Source organism: Orcinus orca, chromosome 3, assembly GCF_937001465.1.
Source record: "Orcinus orca chromosome 3, mOrcOrc1.1, whole genome shotgun sequence".
NCBI classification, from domain to species: Eukaryota; Metazoa; Chordata; class Mammalia; order Artiodactyla; family Delphinidae; genus Orcinus; species Orcinus orca.
This window is the reverse complement of record NC_064561.1, coordinates 80,404,182-80,425,906: the sequence shown is the minus strand read 5'-3', so window position 1 is coordinate 80,425,906 and position 21,725 is coordinate 80,404,182. Positions and strand designations below refer to the sequence as shown.

The 21,725-nt window shown below is 43.1% G+C and overlaps 2 protein-coding genes across 7 annotated transcripts in view; one reads left to right on the top strand and one right to left on the bottom strand.

Annotated features, from left to right (window-relative positions):
• The window catches only part of MARCHF3 (membrane associated ring-CH-type finger 3), a 148,567-nt gene extending 147,972 nt beyond the window's left edge, over window positions 1–595 (bottom strand). For 2 of the 5 annotated variants that reach the window (XR_007476215.1, XM_033405820.2), the window contains exon 1: window positions 355–567. The gene's annotated coding sequence lies outside the window, so the exon portion shown is untranslated. Of the gene's footprint in view, window positions 1–354 lie in introns of all 5 variants that reach the window. The other 3 variants (XM_004279861.2, XM_049707266.1, XM_033405822.2) reach the window with 3 other exon arrangements.
• An 8,686-nt stretch (window positions 596–9,281) lies between these two features.
• Window positions 9,282–21,725, top strand: part of MEGF10 (multiple EGF like domains 10) — a 367,277-nt gene continuing 354,833 nt past the window's right edge. For both annotated transcript variants that reach the window (XM_049707232.1, XM_033405823.2), the window contains exon 1: window positions 9,282–9,370. The gene's annotated coding sequence lies outside the window, so the exon portion shown is untranslated. The remainder of the gene's footprint in view (window positions 9,371–21,725) is intronic.

Below are 21,725 nucleotides of genomic sequence, written 5' to 3'. Positions count from 1 at the left end.
TCTTCAACCATCTAGGAATTGCTGTCTGCACGCCACTGGACTCGAAGGCCGCCCCTAGCGCGCGTGTCGCCGCTCTAGAGGGCCAGGGGACGCGTCCCCGGACCCCACCTAATGATGGCAATTACAACATGCCAAGTTCTTGCGAACGCAGAGCCGCGTCCCGGGCTGAGTTGGGACGCTTTGAAACAAGAAGTTCGGGAGTGGGGGTGCTGGCAAGGAGTGAATCCCGTCAGCCCTGACCTCCCCATAGCCGACACGCTCGGACGGACAGATCGATGCGCGCCAGGACGCGTCCAGTCCCCCATTTGCCGAACAGCGCGAGAGGAGCCGCTCCCCTTGCGCGCGGCGACTCACCCTCGTCGACGAGTCCAGATGGCAAACCGACGCCCCTGCTGCGGGTCCTGAATCCCAAGTTGCACCGAACCGGCGACAGCTCTCGCCCTAGCCCACCGGGGCACATTGGCTGCGGCAGGCACCTCGGAGGGAGCAGAAACCTGGCGGCCGCCCCGGCTCAACAGCTGCCTGGAGCGCGCTTACAATTCACGGACCTGCTCAGCGAATGAGACGGACAGCAGGGCTGAAGCAACCGGGCTCCGAAGGGAGGCGGGGCCGGGGGCATGAGGGGCGGGGTCAGGTAGGGGCCCGCCCCGATGGGCGGGGCGCTCTTCAACGCGTGCCTGGCGGATCCCACAGCCAATCAGGATGGCGCCCGGGCCTGGGGGGGCCGTGGGCGGTGCCGAGCTCCCGGCTCCGCCCCGCCGCCGCCGTCCAATCGCCGGCAGTCGAGGGCTGGCAGAGAGACGCGCCCATGGCTGGGAAGTTGGCTGAGGTGAGGAACCGGGGCTCTGGGCTGGCGCTGTGGGGGCGGGTGCGGCGGGACCCCGACGCCTCGGAAGGGAAGTGGCGGCCCCGGAGGGCCCATGTGGGTCTGGGGCGGCCCGGAGCCGCCGCATGTCGGCGCGCTGTGGTGCAAGAAGCCCAAGCACTGCGCGGGCCAAGACTGGGTCGACACCGCCCACCCCTGGCGCCCTCAGATGGTGCGGAACTTGGCTCTAAACGAGGCCCAGCAGTCGGAGGAAACTGAGACCCAAAGAGGGTGGGTCCCGGGCCGGATCACCCAGCCGCCAGTGGAGGCCAGGACCCGGAACTGGGAGCTGCGGGCTCCCTGAAAAGGCTCTGATTGCGGTCTGGTGGTTATCTCCGAAACAAAACTCCAGTTCCGCCCGCAACCCCGGAAGGTTCGCGACACATCCCTCCTCACCCCTGCCCTTCACACCACCGGCAGCGGAGCCTTACCAGACGCCTAGGCTCCCTTCCCGACTCAAGGCGCCCGGGCACTTGCGCAGAGCCCGGGGGCGAAAGGGAGGCACAGGCCCTGGACGGTCGGGCTGCCCGGCGGGATGGCATCCCCAGCGGTGACTTCCCCTGCCGCTGTCCCTGGGGCCTGCCGGACGGACCAGGACCGTCTTCGCGGACTGGAACACCGCAGAGCCAGCCCCGGCCGTCGCACTCTGCACGCCCTCGCACCCTCCACTTCGGCAGCCCCTGGGCCTAGCTTAGAGACCCCCGTAGTGGCGGGCCTGGGGGCAGCCTGAGCTCGCTGGGTCAGTCGTGGCTGAGTGGCCCCGAAGGAAGGCTTTGGGGGCTCTGTCCTTCCTGGCCGTTCCGGTCGCTGCTGCTCGTTTTGTCGGCGGATCAGCTCTTCAGCCGGGGTTTAAGCCCTTACCTTGGCTGCAGCACACATACATAGGGAGCTGGGGGTATCAAGAGTCAAAGAGCGGAGCTGGGTGTTGCTTTCCAGACTGAGGCCTAGAATGTTAGCAAGCCCTCGACTGTAGACTGGGCGTGGGAGCGGTCTCTGTGTGCCTAGAACTGCACCTGCCACAGGTAGACACCCAACCCATGTTAGTAAAATGAAGATGTGCATGGCAGGCGAGGGGTCAAGCCTGGTGCCCTGACACCACTGACCATTGTCTGCCTCAGATCCCAGAAATCCTAAAGGTTTTAGTCTCTCAGTATGGGTAACTATTCAGACTATCATATACGAGGGAGTATGGACCTCCACAGGTGTTATTTTAGTGGCTGCCTGGCCCCCATAAGGACCTGCGTCATAGGTAGCCCACCTCTCATGAGCAGGTTCTGATGAGGGTCATTGGCAGAAGGAAGGCAAAAGTCCCATGGCTGAAAAGTAGTGAAATGGCCCCTCTAGCAGGGAAGCCTGGATCTCTGAGGTGAGCTCTGGCTTGGAGTCAGTTTCAAATTGTGTCACCTCAGCTCCCTGTCTCAATGGGGAAAAGCAGACAGTCAGGTGGGCAAGAAAATCAGGGTCTGGACAGTCCTTATTAGACCCTGAAAAATTGATTAGTGATGCAGAAATTGTGCATATTTAAACCTTTCCTCATCTAATGAACCAAAGGACTGGTACAGGCAAGGAAGACCATTCCATCTAATTCCAACAGTTGCTTAGCATGCCGTGGAGTGGCCTGGGAGAATGGCCTTTGCCCACAAGGAATTAGATGTAGACCACATGAATGGAATATATACTAAGTCTCTCTATGCTGAAGACGGGATGGGGGATAGAGGAAAAATGTATTTCCTTGGATTTTTTTTCCCACTCCTGGATAGGACTGGAGAAGGAGTTTGCCAACAGTGTTTACCATATTAACACCCTGTGAAGGTTTTTCACAGATGCTAATGATTATTTTAAAAATCACCTTGGTAATAGGAGTCAAACATTGGCTGTTGACTGTACTTGATGTAGTATTTATGTTAAATGATGAAAAAAGGAAATAGGGGACTTCCCTGGTGGCTCAGTGGTTAAGAATCCGCCTGCCAATGCAGGAGACACGGGTTCAAGCCCTGGTCCAGGAAGATCCCACATGCCACGGAGCAACTAAACCCATGCGCCACAACTACTGAGCCTGCACTCTAGAGCCTGCGAGCCACAACTACTGAGCCCATGTGCCTAGAGGCCATGCTCCGCAACAAGAGAAGCCACCGCAATGAGAAGCCCGCGCACCGCAACGAAGAGTAGCCCCCACTCGCCGCAACTACAGAAAGTCCGCACGTAGCAACAAAGACCCAACACAGCCAAAAATAAATAAATTAATTAATTTTAAAAAAAAAGGAAATAGGAAGTTTCTTTTTAGGAAATAAGTTACAACTAAGCAAGTGACTTCCATGTCCCAATTTCCAAGATTTTCTGTTTGTTTCATACAAACATTACTGTCATGGGTTCCTGGACAAGCAACTGGTCTCATTTTCCCTTATAGAATGGATGGCATTGGAAGACTGTAGATTACAATTCATATTTCCACACCATGTTCTGTTGTAATTGTATTTGACAGGAGCTTATCACTCAGGCACAGACTTACTCCATTTGTTGCCAGTCCCCCTAATGATCTCTTGAGTTTGGGCCATCCCCATATTCTACAAGGGAAAATTAGACCTGTTACTTGTACAAGGACTCACTATGGTCCTATCTGTATTAGACAAACAAAAAAACATGGAAATCTGGACCTGGAAATCACTTGTTTAGTTGCACCAAAAGAAATGTTCTTTCCCTCAAAGGAATGAGGAAGTTTATGGTATGGCTTGGGAATGAGAAGATTGAGGTGGGACCATGGAAGCAAGGCTGGTCCCTTTGTGGATGGTGAGCAAATTTGCCTTCAGGCACTGTCATCCACCTCTCACACTGAAAGAATATTTTGGGACCTTCTAAATTTCAATAGGGTGTGACTGATAGGAGCTGTGGGTTCTAATCTGAGTGGCTGCTGTGGTGAGCGCTCCTGGCAGCCACTTAACCTCTATTCACCCTTGCCTCCTTGGTCGTAAAACAGCAGTGGCAGAATCCACTGTGTTTATCTGCTTAAGGCGGACACCATAATGATGGTGACACAACACTGTAAATGTACCAACTGCTGAAATGGAGAACAAAATGATGTTGAAACTGGAAAATGGTGGGGCTGAAGAATTCCTTTTTACACTTACAATTTCTGTTCATTTTAATCTCAATGGATTACTGTCCTTTCATTCTAAGAATGGAAATGAGGGAAAACCGCCCTTACAATCCTTATTCTTTGATTACCAAATGTTTCAGAAGCTTTACTTAAGTGAAAAGTATTTTCCCCCTTTCCCATGTCTACCACCTCTCCTAACATATATTCAGCTTGGAAAATTATTCAGAATTTGAACAGGTTGAGCAAAGAAATGCAGTCAGAAGTAGCAGATTCTAATACCAGCTATGCTCTGTGTTCATTATGAGACCTTGGGCAAGCCGTTAACAGTCCCCATACCTTAGTTTCCCACTTGTGAAACTACAGTGGAGAGATAACTAATGATAAGGCACTTTGAAATATTAATTGTAATATAGACTACAAAATATCATGTAGGTGTTTTTGGCAAACTAAAGTATGGTGTTAGTTTGTACACCACAACTAGGAGATATTTTTGTAAGAGAGTACTCTGGCACAATATCTGTGGCCAGGGTGGTACCACCCACAAAACAATGACAGCTTATCGTATTTGAATGAAAATGCCACTGTTCCATATAAGAGTTATATTGCTACAGACTCAACTAAGTAAAAAATATGATAACAGAAATGGGTGGGGAAGGGAAGCCTCTATTCCACAGAAACATGGGATTTCCTCACACATGCCCCAGAAGAAAAACTACATTAAACTTCTTAAAAATGGATGCCACTATGTGAGTACAAGTCTGATGAAAAGACTAAAATGATCGTGAGAAGATGGCCTGATATAAAAATTAGACAGACTGATCAGAAGTACACCAGAAGATAGAAAAATAGAAAAATAGTCTTAATTTAAAAATTTCATAACAAAATGAGTGACACTGAGGAATTAGACATTGGGGAAGGGAGGCTCACGTGCTCAGGGAGGAAAAATGGACTCCCAACCTAAGTAAAAAATAGGAACAGTAAGACTACTAAGAAACAGGACAAAGAATATGGGCTCTGGAAATACCATAGACCAAGGGTTGGATTTTCTTTCCACTGCTTCCTAACTTTGAGACCTTGGACAAGTACCTTAGTTTCTCAGAGCCAGATGGAGTGGGGGTGGAGGTGATAAGGTTTTTCTTACTGGCTTGTTATGCATCTCAAACAAGAGTCTCAAACTCTCAGCACAGGGCCAGGCTGATAGTAGGCTCTCTACAGTAATAATAACCTCTAATATTAATTGAGCAATTACTTTATGCTCTGCACTGTTCTGAGTCTTTTCATCTAATGATTCACTTGATCCTCACGACTACCTTATGATGTTGCTGCCATCTCTTCCTCACTTTCTATCTATGTGGAAGTACTATTCCAGGAATAGTATCCTGCTATGCAGTAAAAGTCAAAATTCTCTTTTTATAGGTACTGGAGATATTCCAAAAAATCTTAGTTTTCTATAGGCAACCTCTTCCTTGAACATACTAAGAAACAAAATATCATTTAAAACTACCATTGTCTTACTTTCATGTGGAGTGGGCTAATACAGCCTTTCCTGGTACCTAGAAAATCAGGCTACAGTGAGCACTCGGTAGCACATACATTACAGCAAAGCAAATGAGGGATTCAGAGTTTGGCAGAAAGAAGGCCATAGAAAACAAGTGCTTCAAACCAATTTCCAGATCTTAGATTGTAAGCTCCTAGAAGATTTGGGCTTCTAAACAGTGTGCTCATCATCTGGGTTTGGGTTTAATGGAAGTTAGTTCCCTTGAGGCAATAATATTGGAATGATAACTGGCTAGCCAAAGAAGGAAAAAAATGGATGATCCCTTAGAAATGAATTCTATCATTACTTATTATGAATACCCCAAATTATGACAAATTCATGTGTAAGTCCACCAGGGAGAAGTAGCCATGCACTATAACACACACAATCATTTATTACCCAAGAGAATTTAGGTGCTAATGTGCATGGTATTGCATCTGTGAAATTCTGAAACTCACAAAGGATTCCAAGATATAAAGCCAAATAAAACATAATACAGAGGGAAATGATTTTGATTATGTAACATTTATATATAGCATTTCATTTTACATTTCAAATTGCTTTTCAGTCATGGATTTATTCTTCACAGCACACCTGGGGTGTACATCCGTGCTGTTATCCTCTGTTCCCAGCTGAGGCAGCTGAGACTGAAAGAGGCAAAGTGTTTTGTCCAAGAGCACAACAGAGGCAGGGTGACAAATCATGCATTCATTCAATCATGAGTCTATTCAGCACCTACTCTTGGCAAGGCACCATGGTCTGTGGTGTACAGAGGTGGGTACTGTATACGAGGCCCCTGCGTTGCAGGAGCTTGCAGTCTGCTGGGACAATAAGTGGTTGGTGGATTATGTCTTCCAAAGTGATCTAGACAGGGTTTAGAGGAGGAGAGGGTGAGTCCCCTAAGATTCCTAGAGACAGTGGGATTTGAGACCCTTGAGAGATGGGTAGAATTTTGGCAAATAGAGGCTGAGGGTGGTGGGAATGACACAGAGACACAAAGATGGGCAAATTCAACATGTATTAGAGAATGTTTGACTGAAGCAGGGCAGTTGAGGAAAAAGGGCTGGAGAGTGGAAAAGAGCAGATTTTCCAGGGCACTGAATTCCCAGCTAAATATATAGATTTTAGCCTGTGGGCAATGGGCACTGGACTCATTTCTGACTTCTCCCATTCACTCATTATTCTAACTTGTACTGAGTGCTATTATTATATGCTTAGTTTCCAGGTATTTTCCCATGCATCAGCTTTTCTAAACTTCACAGCATTCCAACAAGATATATGTTATTTTTCCCTCCTTAACTGGATGAAAAAACGATCATGTAGGTAATAACTGACAGATGAGGAATTCCAAAGGAGCACTCTTCACTTCCTCATGATATGTACTTATGAGGAGAATGAGTGCAAATTCCGGACAGTGTACTCAGGATGCCCATCTAATAATATGCCCCTCACTCTAGCCATTGTCTTTCCAGAAACAGAAAGTAAACAGGCTAGAAATAAATCTAATTTCTTAACATGTAAGTTATTCCATATCTAAAGTCAGCTCCAAGTTAAAAAGAAAGACATAGGTTATTTCCCCCTATTCTCTCTGCCCTACAATTAACAATAAATGTCTGCATTTTTATAACTTTAGTCTTGTGCGTATCTTTAATACATTCTGACCTCAGCTTAGTGTTTCCACTAAACCAGAATCTCTTTCTGGAGTTGGTCAGTTCTATCCCTCATCCCTTCCCCTTAGCATGTAACCTAACCTGTTTATCTTAGTGCCCTGTGAGGTCTCCATCTCAGCTTGAATTTTGCCCATCAAGAAATAGCTTTTTCTCTCCAGATACAGGCTACTAATTAGCATTTTTACTGTTTAATCATCAGGACTAAAATACAAGTGAAAGAAGCATTACTGTTAACCCAAAAATATTTAGCAAGGAAAAAGATTGCTTACTTAAATCTTTCTGTAAAGGAATAAAGAGATGCTCTAAGGAGGTGGGTGAATGTTTAGGTGACATAAAAATTTAATGTCTGTTAACAAGGGTGCTTTTTATCTCAATCTGGTTTTGTGGAAGAGTTTTCTTTGAAAATGCCTATCCATGATCAGTCAGGGAAGTCTTCCTCCAGGGTAAATATCTACCACAAATGACAGGCCAGTTTTGACTTTCTGCATGATGACAAGTGGGAACCACCAAAATGGGGCATTTAAAAATTCTAGATGCAATACACAACATTCTCCTATCTCTCGACCCTCTAGTGCCTTGTTTGGCTTTGCCCAGATTGTGTTTTATGACCCAAGCCATAGATTCATGAGTAAATGGTTGAGTGTTTCTCCATGTTTGTTTGTTTGTGTGTATGTGTGTGTGTGTTTTAAGAAGTTGAAAGAAAGTACAGTTAATAGGTAAGGATGATTAAATTTCATCTCAGATCTTAAGATCTTAAGGATCTCCTGTGAAAGATATGGGAAACAAGCACTAGACCAGAAAATTGTATCTGATTTCTCCTGTCTTAAAATGCATGACTTTTCCCTCTGATTTCAAGTAAAGCAATGGGCTGAGACGTGGTGATCTGTGTTTCACTGAGGAAAGTGATGAAACTAATTCATAATATTGTGACTTCTAGATCTGCAAAGCTGGCATCCTTACCTTGAGATATGGAGAAAACAGGACTTTGAAAGACTCACAGGAAATCAGACAACTTATTGTAACCTTTTACATCTCTTTACAGAAGAAAAATCTACCATGGGTACTTCTGGGGATTCTCCGTATTGATGGAAGAAAGTGTTCAGAGTACCAAGTGAATCCCATTGAAGGCATGTATTAGCATTAATTTCTCCTAACCATTGAAATGAAGCCTACATGGCTCTTTCTCCCCTTAAGATGTTCAGCAAAAATGCCGAGACTCTCAAAGATTATTGAGGTAGAAACATGCTGGAATTAACCTTATTTAAAAAATAATAACTATGCAAAATAGATAATTTCCCCAACCAATAGGCTTCCTGTATGGAGGCTCTTTACACAGGAGCTTCTGAATTCTCACAGAGGGCTAATGGGATATCGCAGGTAGGAAAATGTTGTGTGAGAAGTTAAATGACATTTCAACTTGATGTCTGCCAAAGGCCAGTCTAGGAGTCCCCAAGGAACAAGTATGTCAGCTGACCAAACCCTAGAAGTTTCTGTGGGGAGGTTGTTGGTCTTGTCCTGACTCAAGGACCCAAGGTCTTGAGTTATAGCAACCCTGTAAGCCTATCAAGGAACTCTTGGTAGCCTCCACAATAAGCATTACAGTATTATCCACAGATATAAGTACTCAATAAATTTAATTGTTAGCAGGTCCTGAGCTTAATCAAAGGAGACAACTTCCCTTGGGAATAAAACCAAAACCCTCAGAGGCCCAAGGAGGAAAGAGCATGGTCAATGTCAAGTGGCCCCAGAAAGTTCATGCTTGCTTGGGATTCCTGGCTCAAATCAGCTGTGGTGGGCATGAGGGCACTAATTCACATTCAGAGTCACAGGAACTATTCAATTGTAAAGGAACTGGAATATGTAATTGGACCTGGCCCTTGAAATTTTTGTGGCCCTTTCAAAGCAAAATAGAAAAAAAAGAAAAACCATGTCTGTTTTCTGACCTTTTCCAAGAAGCTGAAAATATAGTGCAAATGAGTCCTTAGTTGTGGGTCATCATCCTTATGAGATTTGTCTCTGATTCCAAGGCTGGAGACTGTTCCTCTGCCTCCCCATTTTTACCTACCCCCAACTTGAGATAGGTCTCAAAGTCTCATTTTGACCATATATTCTTCCAGCCACGTGAGGGAGACAGGGGAGGCTAAATATAACCACATTAAAAACCATCAGCAATGTTGGAAACAGCTTCAAGCTTAACATCAACAGTGAGTATGCAGCAGCAGCTTAAAGACTTGTGTGAACATGCCCAAATGTTTTCTAAGAATATTTTTCAGAAGAGTGTATTTATAGATATAATCTTTAATTGCATTATGAATGATAAATGAGAAGGTTAACAAACTATATTTCAGGACTGTTTTATATATTTATTTGCTGCTATCATTAGCTCTTTCTTTGTGACTGCAGATTATTTCTGCTTACTAGTCTTAGTGGAAAGAGAATTGCTGTACTTTAGTGCTGGGAAAGGATGTTTCAGTTGACAATGAAGGTTGCAGAAGTCTTGTTTAAGAGTTTATTTTGGTATTTGTCTCATTTTAAAGGCTGTGACTAGGACTTCATATCTAATAAGCATGCATGTAACATTTTTATGTTTGCTGAGTGCCTTATAGTCCCCGATTAGTCTCCACAGTACCCCTTGAGGGTGGGTCAGTATTACCGCCTACAGTTCACATTTGAGGAAATTTAAGATACTAAGGGATTATGTGATTTGTACAAGGTCACCCAGCATGCAAGCCTAGCTAATAAAAGATGACTTCAAAGCTCTTTCCAAATAAAAGTGCCTTATAAATGTTAGGTAGTATTAATGCGCATGATCCCACGATGAGTAAAATACAGTCCAGGAGTAAAGTGCTCATACATGCTCTATAAAATTAATTCTTTTTAACCTCAGAGCAACTTTTGAAATAGGAATTCTTGAACCTGGCTGTGTATCAGAGACATCATTATAGCCTTAAGAACATGTGAGCACCTGGGCCCCTACCCAAAGTACAGAATCATAATCTGGGAAGTGGGACCCAGATAATGTGTATCTTGAAAGAGCTCCAGGGAGGGGATTCTGATGCTCAGCAAGGTTGGGAGCCACTACTGTAGATTAGAATCATAACCTCAGTCAAGCAACAATAAGACATCGTGGAGTCAATTTAGGAGAAAAGGTCTGGTATCTCCCAGGTTCTGCCCACCAGTTAACAACTATTATTAGCAAAAGAACTACCTCCATGAAATAATCAACTGCGGAATACATGTGTGGAATTCCAGGAAGTAATGCAGAGATGAAAGTTTATTTAAGAACTAACATTGTTTGAATGTTATAATTTACTGGGTAAACTTACCGGGTCCACTCTGGGATTATTATTGGGTCCACCCTAATGTTTTTATTCTGAGTACCTCGTATGATAATCAGCATACTAAGAACCTATAGTATCTGCCTTTTCATCCATTTTTCAAACACTTATTTAATACTTGCTATGTGGAGACTGCAGAGTAAAATAATGGTTTTGGTCCACGAGGAGTTTATAATCAAGTGATAGAACCAGACATAGGCCAAAAAAACCAAAACCCTATAATACTAAGCTGCACATATTAAGTGATAATCAAAGTGTATATGAGGCATTATTCATAATCGCTAAAAAGTTGAAACAACCCAAATGTCCATCAGTTGATAAATGGATAAATAAAATGTGGTATATCTATACAACAAACTATTATTCAACAATAAAATGGAATGAAGTACTGATACATGCTACAACATGGATAAATTTTGAAAAAATTATGCTAAATGAAAGAAGCCAGTCAGAAAGAACCACATATTATATGATTCCATTTATATAAAATGTCCTGAATAGGCAAATCTATAGAGATAGAAAATAGAAAATAGATTAGTGGTTGCCTAGGGCTGGGGAGTTGGGCCGGGGGAGGAGATGGGGAGGAACCGTTATTGGGTACAGGGTTTCTTTTGGGGGTGATTAAAATGTTTTAAAATTGTGGTGATAGTTGCACAACTCTGTGACTATTCTAAAAGATGATTAAATCATATACTTTAAATGGGTGAGTTGTATGGTATGTGAATCATATCTCAGTATATATATATACATATACACACTTTATATGTGTGTGCTATATGAACTTGGTGAAAAGAGTGATTAATTAGTATGTACTGGAAGAAAGTGGTGGAAAATTTCCTGGAGGAAATGGCATTTGAGCTAAGTCAAAAAGGGTGATTTTTGTAAAGAAGGAAGGCATGCTCAAATATGTAGTCAAAGTGATGATGCTTTCATGCAAGGGCAAGTTATCTGGAGAAGATGAAGTTTAGGATACGTGAAGGGTACAGGAGATGGGGGCTAGGTGCAGAGCTTTTACTGCCATACTAAGTTCTGCAGTTTGGTTTTCATTTTTGTAGAGCCATGATAGGTTTGTGAGTGGTTTGATTAGGGCTGTGATTTGGAAGGATAATTGGAGGTGGTGATGAGGTCGATGGGGGATGGGGTGGGAGGGCAGTGAGCAGGGGAGACCATTTAGGAGACTAGGCTAGTGTAGTGTATAGGCAAGACATGATGGAGCCCTCAACTATGACAGCAGCAGTGAGCACTGGAACAGGGACAGATTTGAGAAAACATTTAAGAAGTAGAATCATAAAATTTTGTGAACTGAGGAGTAGGTGAGAAGGCACAGGATATATACAGCAGGGTATTTTAGACCACAGAAAGGCTGGGTCCTTTTTTGTTAAGTTATTTAGAATCATAATGTAAAAACTATTGTTGAAATAACAGCAAGCAGCCAAATTATAGCTTTTTAACACCTTGTCAACAAGGATTTGATTACAGAGAATCTTAATTTCTTTTTTTTTTACATCTTTATTGGAGTATAATTGCTTTACAATGTGTGTTAGTTTCTGCTGTATAACAAAGTGAATCACCTATACGTATACATACATCCCCATATCCCCTCCCTCTTGCGTCTCCCTCCCACCCTCCCTATCCCACCCCTCTAAGTGGTCACAAAGCACCGAGCTGATCTCCCTGTGCTATGCGGCTGCTTCCCACTAGCTATCTATTTTACATTTGGTTGTGTATATATGTCCATGCCACTCTCTCACTTCGTCCCAGCTTACCCTTCCCCCTCCCCGTGTCCTCAAGTCCATTCTCTACATCTGCATCTTTATTCCTGTCCTGCCCCTAGGTTCATCAGAACCATTTTTTTTTTAGATTCCATATATATGTGTTAGCATACGGTATTTGTTTTTCTCTTTCTGACTTCACTCTGTATGACAGACTCTGTAGGTCCATCCACCTCACTGCAAATAACTCAGTTTCGTTTCTTTTTATGGCTGAGTAATATTCCATTGTATATATGTGCCACATCTTCTTTATCCATTCATCTGTTGATGGACACTTAGGTTGCTTCCATGTCCTGGCTATTGTAAATAGTGCTGCAATGAGCATTGTGGTGCATATCTCTTTTTGAATTATGGTTTTCTCAGGGTATATGTCCAGGAGTGGGATTGCTGGATCATATGGTAATTCTATTTTTAGTTTTTTAAGGAACCTCCATGCTGTTCTCCATAGTGGCTGTATCAATTTACATTCCCACCAACAGTGCAAGAGGGTTCCCTTTTCAACACACCCTCTCCTGCATTTATTGTTTGTAGATTTTTTGATGAAGGAATGTATATTGTGAATAAAGGGTGGAATGAATAGAAATGCTATCACCCCATTTTGTGAGCTCTTTGGAATCAGACCTCCACTTGTTGGAGGTGAAGCAGTTATTTATGGCCTGTTGAATGACTAAGTATTTACCTCTTGCTCAGATAGCTTCCCTAGAAACACTTCCTTTGGTGTGAGCAACTTGGATTTACTGCCAGGGCAACACCTTCCTTCCAACACCCACGTTGCCTCTTGGCTCGGTCCTCACGGGCAGGTGTTAGTAAGCAGCATTTTGTTTTGCTTCTAATAAGAGCACAGCCTCTGAAAAGCATAGGCTGAATGTACCACACATTGTAACTTTCCCTTACAAGTGTTCTTATAGGGAAGATCTGAAACTGTGGGAGTCTTAAGGATCAGGAAGACGAAGACTGCTTTTTCTCATAATCGTGCAGGGCCACACCTATGTTTTCCATCTGAAAGAGGGGCAGCCAGTTCCTGGGCAAGGTCAAAATAGACCAAGTCTCTCTCATTGCATGGCGTTACACTCACTGGGGATATGTTATGGCCATCTCTGGGGGCTGTGGAAGGTGTTGCCATGACACTGCCTGCAGCTAGCCGAGTTTGGGAACAGCATTTCCAATAAGTGCCTTACATGAGTTTAACCAAGCCTGGAACACCGTTTAGAACACCACTTGCTAACATGTGGCTCATATCTGTGCCTGTCGGTGAACAATGACTACAACTAGCTGTGTTCAATCGCAATTGTTAGCAGAGCTAATTACAGCAGTATCGGGTGGGAGGAATCCTAGAAGATACCTCTAAGGGACTTCTATCACTGCAATGCTCCAATGAGCATTGTGGTGCATGTCTCTTTTTGAATTATGGTTTTCTCAGGGTGTATGCCCAGTAGTGGGATTGCTGGATCATATGGTAGTTCTATTTTTAGTTTTTTAAGGAACCTCCGTGCTGTTTTCCATAGTGGCTGTATCAATTTACATTCCCACCAACAGTGCAAGAGGGTTCCCTTTTCTCCACACCCTCTCCCGCATTTATTGTTTGTAGATTTTTTGATGAAGGAATGTACATTCAAACTTTGGCTTTGTAGGTAAGCAATGGAAACAGGCCCCTTGGGGAACCTTTAAACAACAGTTCTCTGCAACCCTGAACAGGGATCCATCTTCACTCCACAGTTGGTGAGGGATCATGTTCAAAAGAGAACCACCAAAGGGAAAAGGAGGAAAGGGACGCTTAAAGCCAGTAGGGTAAATTTTCTGGATTAAATGAGAGCAGAACTGGGTATTCTTCCTTGGGATGCCTTTTACTCACTGCATGACCTGATGGAGGCCACTTCCCCTTTCTGGGCCTCACTGTTCTCATCTCAAAAATAAGGATAACAATTGTGGCCCTATTTATATCCCAGGATTTCTGAAAGGAAAAAGTAAAAAATATATATATAAAAAAATAAAAGTTGGGGAACATAGAAAACGCGATATAACTCTAGGTAGTGTAACTATTATTTCCTATTGCTTGTTCCACATTTTACTTATAAATGATGAAAAGGAACAAGGAAAAAAAGTCTGGGCTGTTGTAGAATCTCAGACTACATTTTCTGATGCCTCTGAGTGATTCTGCGGTTTGCTCGTTTTAAGTCTTCAGATTTGCCTCCCTCTCCCCCAGTGCACCGATTCTGGTGTAAACTCGTCTCCAGTTTGAGGGGTGGAGAAGACCTCAGGAATCTAAAGAGGCAAGGCCCTGCAGTCATCTGGTCTTGAATCTTAATGTCACCTGCTGAAGCCCAAGTCCCAAAGGCTTCCTCTCTTCCCTCACTGAGACACCCGATTTGGGAGGACATCAGCTATGAATGAGTCACACAGTCAAACTGGGGCTTCAGGGGATACCTCCAGGATAGAACCAAAAAGAATTTGTAATGTGCTCTGAATGTGTCTCAGTCTGGGTCTCTAACTACAGTCTTGTTCTTGCTGAAAATCACAGCACACTTCTAACCAAGCAAGGCAGGTCTACTTATCTGATGCTGCTGTCAGTGATAGAGTAGGATCATATTATGGATTTGGCAGGGAGGAAAAAGATTTATTTCCAATATTTGAAGATTTATCTTTTCCACATATGCAAAACCAGTCGGAGCATTAAAAAATATCAGTGAAAAGTGATCATGTTTTGTGAGCAGGAGGAACCATTCTTGACTTCAGAATAATACAGAAGACTTTTAAGGATCCCAAATTCATGGTTTAAAAAAAATGATTTGACGATAGGATACCAGCAGGATTATCAGACTCTTAACTGCCCCCTTATGGTGAGGTGCTGTCTCCATTTAAATGAACGCCTTACATTGAATGCTTAAATTTCCCCCTTTCTTTTTTTCTCCTCCCCGTCATTTAGCTTTTTTCTATGTTCAGCACAACTAAAAAGTCTAAGTAGGGAATTGTACATAATTGTAGGCTCTGCACCATTAGCAAAGTCATGCTTCTTTCTAAGTATTTGTAATCATCTATTCCACTCTTCCTTCCTCCTCCTGGAAAATTTACTTGGAGTGATTGTAGTGTCCTTTATTTCTCTTGAAGGCATCCTTTTGACCTCACTTTGTGTACAGGCTATAAAAAATATCAAGAAATGAAATATTGTATTTTCCATGTAGTCACAATATACACAAATAGAAAACACCACTTTAAATGAATAGAGTAAAAGTGGGGGCTAATCTCTAAATTGCGTTTTATCTTTTGAAGTTATTTGGTAAGGTAAAGAGATTTAAAAAAATACTTTGTAACTCAAAGGTCATGATCACCCTGGATGTACAGTCTGCACCTGCCAGCTAGGAGGTTGTTTTGTGCTATTAGGTGAGAACTCAATGGCATCCTTTGCCCTCTCAACCTTTATTACTGGCTTAGAGAAATATGACATTGCTAAAAAACTCTAACTTGAAAATGCTTCACAGAGCAGGATCCTTGCCACATTCAGGAATCTTGCTAGTTTGCAAGACGGGAGCTGTCACGCAGAACAAAACGCTGATACTAGAAGTCAGCAATCACAATGGGAATAAATACCACAAACTGTGGTTTCCTAATGTCTTAATCTCCCCCAACCTTAAAAGAGTGTTGCTGGCCTTACTTTGAAGATAACTTTACAAAGAAAATGTAGGGACAGGTGGAGTTAATTCCTGAATCTTAGCTCCTCTGGCAGTTCTTCCCCAATTTCTAATGCCTCTTTATTACCCAGATTATAAATAGATGCCCATTTTTCTTGTCTTGACATTATGTTCCTGACAAAGAACATACAATAACACCTTCCTTACCTGGTCAAGGAATAAGTTGTCCCGAGTAAGGGAGTTTACCAACTGATAGTTAACCTAGTCCCATGATGCAATCGTATGCTTTAACCCAGTTTTGAGAAAAGTGTTTTTTAATGATTTGTTTCTCTCTCTCTCCTGCTTTGGTGGGCAGAGCATGGACTGACCTTGTTGGGAGGACGTGGGATCACTGCTGGGGTTTTGTACAATGCAATGCTGCAGTAAGGCCATCAGTGTTTCTCAGGGGAGTTGAGTCACACTGGTACATTGTGAGTAGCACAATGAGACCTTAGGCTGAACTTGCCTTTAACTTGTATCCTTTCTACTTCTTCATGTTTCTGAATCATTAAGAAAAGTTCTTCTTAATATGCTGTGTACCCTGTTTCTGAGGGTAGAAAACTTTCCATCAAGAATTGTTCAAATATAACATTTTGGCATGAGGAAGGGATGCCTATGGCTGGATTCTTCTTATTATGTGTAATCTATAGGTTGGCACTGCTCCTATGAGTTGTTCTACATCTTTTGTATGATTTTAATATTTCCCCCTTTTTCCAAAGCTCTATGCTCTAGGCTTTAGAATTCAGAAGTACTGTGGCTTTGGTGGTCATTCTTTTTGAACCTGAAAGGGGAGGTAAAATGTGAAACATCAGTGCCTAAATTAAAGACTGGCCAGATGAGGCCATTCTCTGTTGGCTCTACCTCAGTGGTTTGACATGGGTTTCTGTGTTGGTAGAGAGATATAAGATCTGTGCCAGATGCAGGACTTTGGCTCACAGTATCAAAGTATTCTGGTCTCTGTGGTGAGCAAGAGTCTTGGGTCTGGTGCATGTCTGCAGACTAGAATGGATTGCCGTGGTTTACTCTCCAGTGTAAGGGTTGCTCTGGAAGCCCCTGAACTCTGCTGCCCAGTTGCTTAGCTCTTCTAAGATGGATTGAAGGTTATGGTACTTGCCCATCACTGCTTACCATTTTGGGGATTTGAGCTAATCAATTAATCAGGTCTTCAGCTCTTCTCTGATGCTTTTTCTTAGAGGGTCAATTGAGGTATGTTTGAAAACTTCCTGGAAGATACGTACCCTGCCATCTCTTCTGAACCTCTCACTCATCATCCACATGCAATTTTCTTTGTCTACGTCTTCTTCCCTCTCCCCACCAAAATTGTTCTCAATAAGGTCAAGTTACCTGTTGTATTAGTTTCCTATTGCTGCTGAAACAAATTACCACACACTTGGTGGCTTAAAACTACACAAGTTTATTCTGCGACAGTTCTGTTGGCCAGAAATCTGAGAGCAGTTTCACTGGGCTAAAGTCAAGATGTTGGCAGGGTTTACCCCTTCTGAAGTCTCTAGGGAAGAATCTGTTTCTTTGCCTTTTCTAGCTTCTGTAGGCCACTTGCATTCCTTGGCTCAGGGCCCCTTTCATGCATCACTCCAACCTCTTGCTTCCATTGGCACATTTCCTGTTTCCTCTTTGTAGTCAAATCCCTCTCTTTCTCCCTTTTATAAGCACACTTGTGGTTCATTTAGAACTCATCTGGATAATCCACAATAATTTCCTCATCTCAAGATTCTTAACTTAATTGCATCTGCAAAGTCCCTTTTCCATATTACATTAACAGGTTCCAGGGATTAGGTACTGGATATTTGGGGGGGGGCATTATTCAACCTACCACAGCATTGATTTCCTAATTTTCAAATCCAGTATCTTCTTTTCAGTCCCCATCCTAGCTGGATTGACATTTGATACTGTCAGTTACTCTGGGAAAAACTCCTCCTCTGACCTCAAGATATAGGTTATTTTATTTTGTTATTCTTGTTGCGATATTTTTATTGTCTGTCTCTCCCTCTAGAATGCAAGCCCCTGAGTAGAGTCCTAGGTTATCTTGTTTCTAAGCTCTATCCCCAGAGCTTAGAATAGTCCCTACTACTATCAAATTATGAAAGAAATTGGATAATACAAATTGGATGAACTTTCCCACTTCTAGGTCTATCACCTTTCATTATTATTTTCCTTCAGTGGCCCTTCCTCTTCCCATGCAGTCAAGATTGGTATTCCCTTCAGGACTTGGTCCTAGTCTGCTTTTCTTCTCATCTGCCAGGTAAATGCTGCTCCTACCATATTCTGGGGTCTCTCAAATCTGTACCTCAAGCCCAGACCTCTGATTTGAACTTCCAGCTTTAATCTTTACCTGGATGTCTCACAAGCACAGCCCACCTTTCCCATCTAGATCCAAATACAACCAAAAACTAACCTCACCTTCCTCTTATACTCCCAGGGAATGGGAAGTGCCAAGATTTACTCAATAGCCATAGCAAGAAGACTGGGAGCCATCCCAGACTTCATGCTTTCTCTCTACTCACTCTTCCCCTACCCCCTCCAGTCAGTCATGAAGTTTTGTCAACCTGACTCCTAAATATCTCTTTCTGTATAACTCCCATCGCCCTGGTTCAAATCCTTATCACTCCCATGAGTAGGAGTGATGAATTTACCAAACTCTTGACTTCTCTTGAATATGGTAGAATGACATGCTGTTAAACTTTTGGGATGTGTACCAGAGCTGCTGATCATTGCCAGCCATGCTCTCAGGCTCTGCTGAGTGGGCAGTGACTATGATTTGCATACCACATGAGCTTGGTCACCATAGCTGATTGGGCCAGGGATGGGTGCCTGATCCAAGGGTGGCTCTTTCTATGGGCTTGATCAGCCAACATATGATTTGGGTGGCTGGTTGTAAAATATAAGTTGAGTAAAATTCCTCTTTTGGAGTTTCAGAATAGAGAAGTTGAGAGACTAGGATCACTGTATTGCTGAACAGAAGGGTCAGCAGGAATGGCGGGCATGAGCAAGCTGCGGTTATAAGAAAGCAGATACTGTGAGTAAGGAGGGGAGCCGGTGAGCAAGATGAGAGCAGGAAAAGAAAGAAGCTGAGGCACTGTGAGTAGAGTGCTGCCTCAGTTTCTGTGGTTCTTTTTTTAAAAAATTTTACCATTTATATTTAATAGAATTTTAAAAATTCATATTAATCCAATGCTTTATTTTTCAAGTTTTATTGAGATATAGTTGACATATAGGACTGAATGTTAAAGGTGTACAGCATAATGATTTGACTTACATACATCATGAAATGATTACCACAGTAAGTTTTGTTGAACATCTATCTTCTCATATAGATACGAAATAAAAGGAAAAAAAAAATTTCCTTGTGATGAGAACTCTTAGGATTTACTGCCTTAACAACTTTCATACGTAACATACAGCAGTGTTCATTATATTTATTGCGTTGTACATTGCATCCCTTCTGTGGCTCTCTAAGAGTATTTCCTGAGGCCTGGCCCTACTGTGATTCCTATTGTCAGGTTTCTATGAGTCTCTGCATTATTATAAGCAAACAAACAAAATAACCCTCATCTGAGTGAACCCTTGCTTCCTTCAATAAATTGGCCAAAGAGTTATGTGTTCCGGTAAGCCCTTATGATGTTATGATGAGACATCTGCAAGAAAGCAGCACTGTAATCAAGAGCAGCAATATGCAGTCCCAAACTCAATGTTAATACCACTTCTTTTTAAAGCATTAGCTTAGGAAAAAAAGAGGTTATATCACTATTTCCTTTGAGACTGGGAGAATATTATGAGCTTCTTGTGTCAAAATCAGTCTTTATTTAAAAACAAATCAATCCCTAAACATAATTTTAGAAAGGAAAAGTAATTGCTGCTACAAATATCATAGGAAAATGACTATAAGTGACATAACATTGTCTGATGCTTATCAACAGTGGGATAATCACACCATCTTTTTAGATGACATGTTTCTAGATAGCTGCCTTTCCGTTTGCCAGCTGTTGGGACCAGATGGATTACTGAAAGTCTCCAGGATTCTTAGTCACATGACCACATTCCTCTCTCAAATAAGAATAATTAAATTCATTGAAGATCTTTAGGTAAAAAACATTGGGCACATGTAATCAATGCTCTGAATATGGAATACAATTAGGAAGCATTTTTATTTATGTCTCCCACTATCCCTATAAAATGTATTCACTGGGGAGTTTCTCACTCTGTCTAGGATAAAATAAAAACTAGGTAGTGTTAGGACAGTTTCGAGCATTCTTAGGCAACAGAAAGTCCTTGGTCACTCTAAATACTGTTTAGTGCATCTATTCCCGTGTTATACAATGTGGAACTTGGTTGAAAATTAAGTCTTACCCTTATCCCAGTGAGAAGCCACTTGCAGGTGGGCAGCTGTGGAAGGGGAAGGTCTTTCTCTTCTTGCTCCTGGCAGGAGGAAGATCCTTCTGGGGCTGGGGTGGGGCAAGGTGGGAGAAGCAGGGAGGGGCAGGAGTGTGGTCCCTTGAGTGATGAAGTTGTAAGATGGCCTCCAGCTTTCTGGGTCTGAGAAATATTTAAAGCAGACCACATTTCACAGAGACTTTTGCAGGTTCTTTGGAGATTGCACTCATAGCTGGTGTTGTCTCACTTGCCATTTCCTTGATTCAGGCAAATGCGCTCTCCATTTGAGCAGCCGCCTACTTCCTCAACCCCGAGGAGCCAGTCTTGCTCTCCTTCACCTCTTCCGAGGCCTGCCCGCACCCAAGGCTCTCCCCAGCCAGCCCTCTCTCCCGTTTGGCACACATCAATCCATGAAGATACACACACACTCCCTTTCTTCCCTTCTTCCTTGGACAAACTCAGGGCAGCAGACTCCCTCCTTCGCTCTGCACCAGAAGTGCTTGCAAGCTCTTCTTTCACATGATTTTCCAGAAGGGAGCTAAACCACCAGGTTCTTCCTACCCAGAGACATACATTAGGCTTTCTGATGAGTTCCACTCATGTCCCTTTTTCTTGACATTACATGACCTCAAGCTTTTACTTTGGTGGGAGGTGAGAGCACATTTTTCTCTTAAAAAATCCTCCAAATATCCAGCAGTCCTTATGTGATCTAGTATTTCCTTTGGAACATAGCACCTTGTGTGTCTTGGTGCCTCAGCCAACACTTAGTTTTAACACCCTGTTAAGTTTGTGGAGGATTTTTGTTTGCTTGTTTGAAATTCTAATGTCAGAAATGTGTTGTTTGGATGAAGTCTGTGTACATCCTACACACCTATGACCACATGGCTATACTCAAGCAAGAATTGCTCCAAAAAACAAACCTACAGCGTCTCTGGCCAGCCCTGATTTCTGAAGGGAACCAATGGATTCTCTCCTCCTTAGCTCAGCAGACCCTGAAACTCTCTGATCAACAATCCTAGGACACAGCCCACGTAGCTTTCAAGCTGTCGGAGCAGGAAGAAAGGAACACACAGTGCCAAGATACATAAGAGGGCGATCTTGTCTATGGCCCTCTCACTCCTGATTGTATTGAAGATGTGAATGTCCTGAAGGGCTACTGGGGGACTTCTGAGCTTAGCAGGCTTGAGGACTAGAAAGACTGAGAAAGGCTAGAATAGAGAGGCCAGATACCTCTGAGGAATCAGGAGACAGAAGGGCTGACTCTGGATGAGGGCAGAAAATAAGGGAGGATACTGCTGCAGGGGAAAAAACCACCTTACCTGAGGTCCTTCACAACGTGAACCCCTATCTTTCTTATCAGTCTCATGTTCTTCACTCCCCTCACCTTCACTCCAG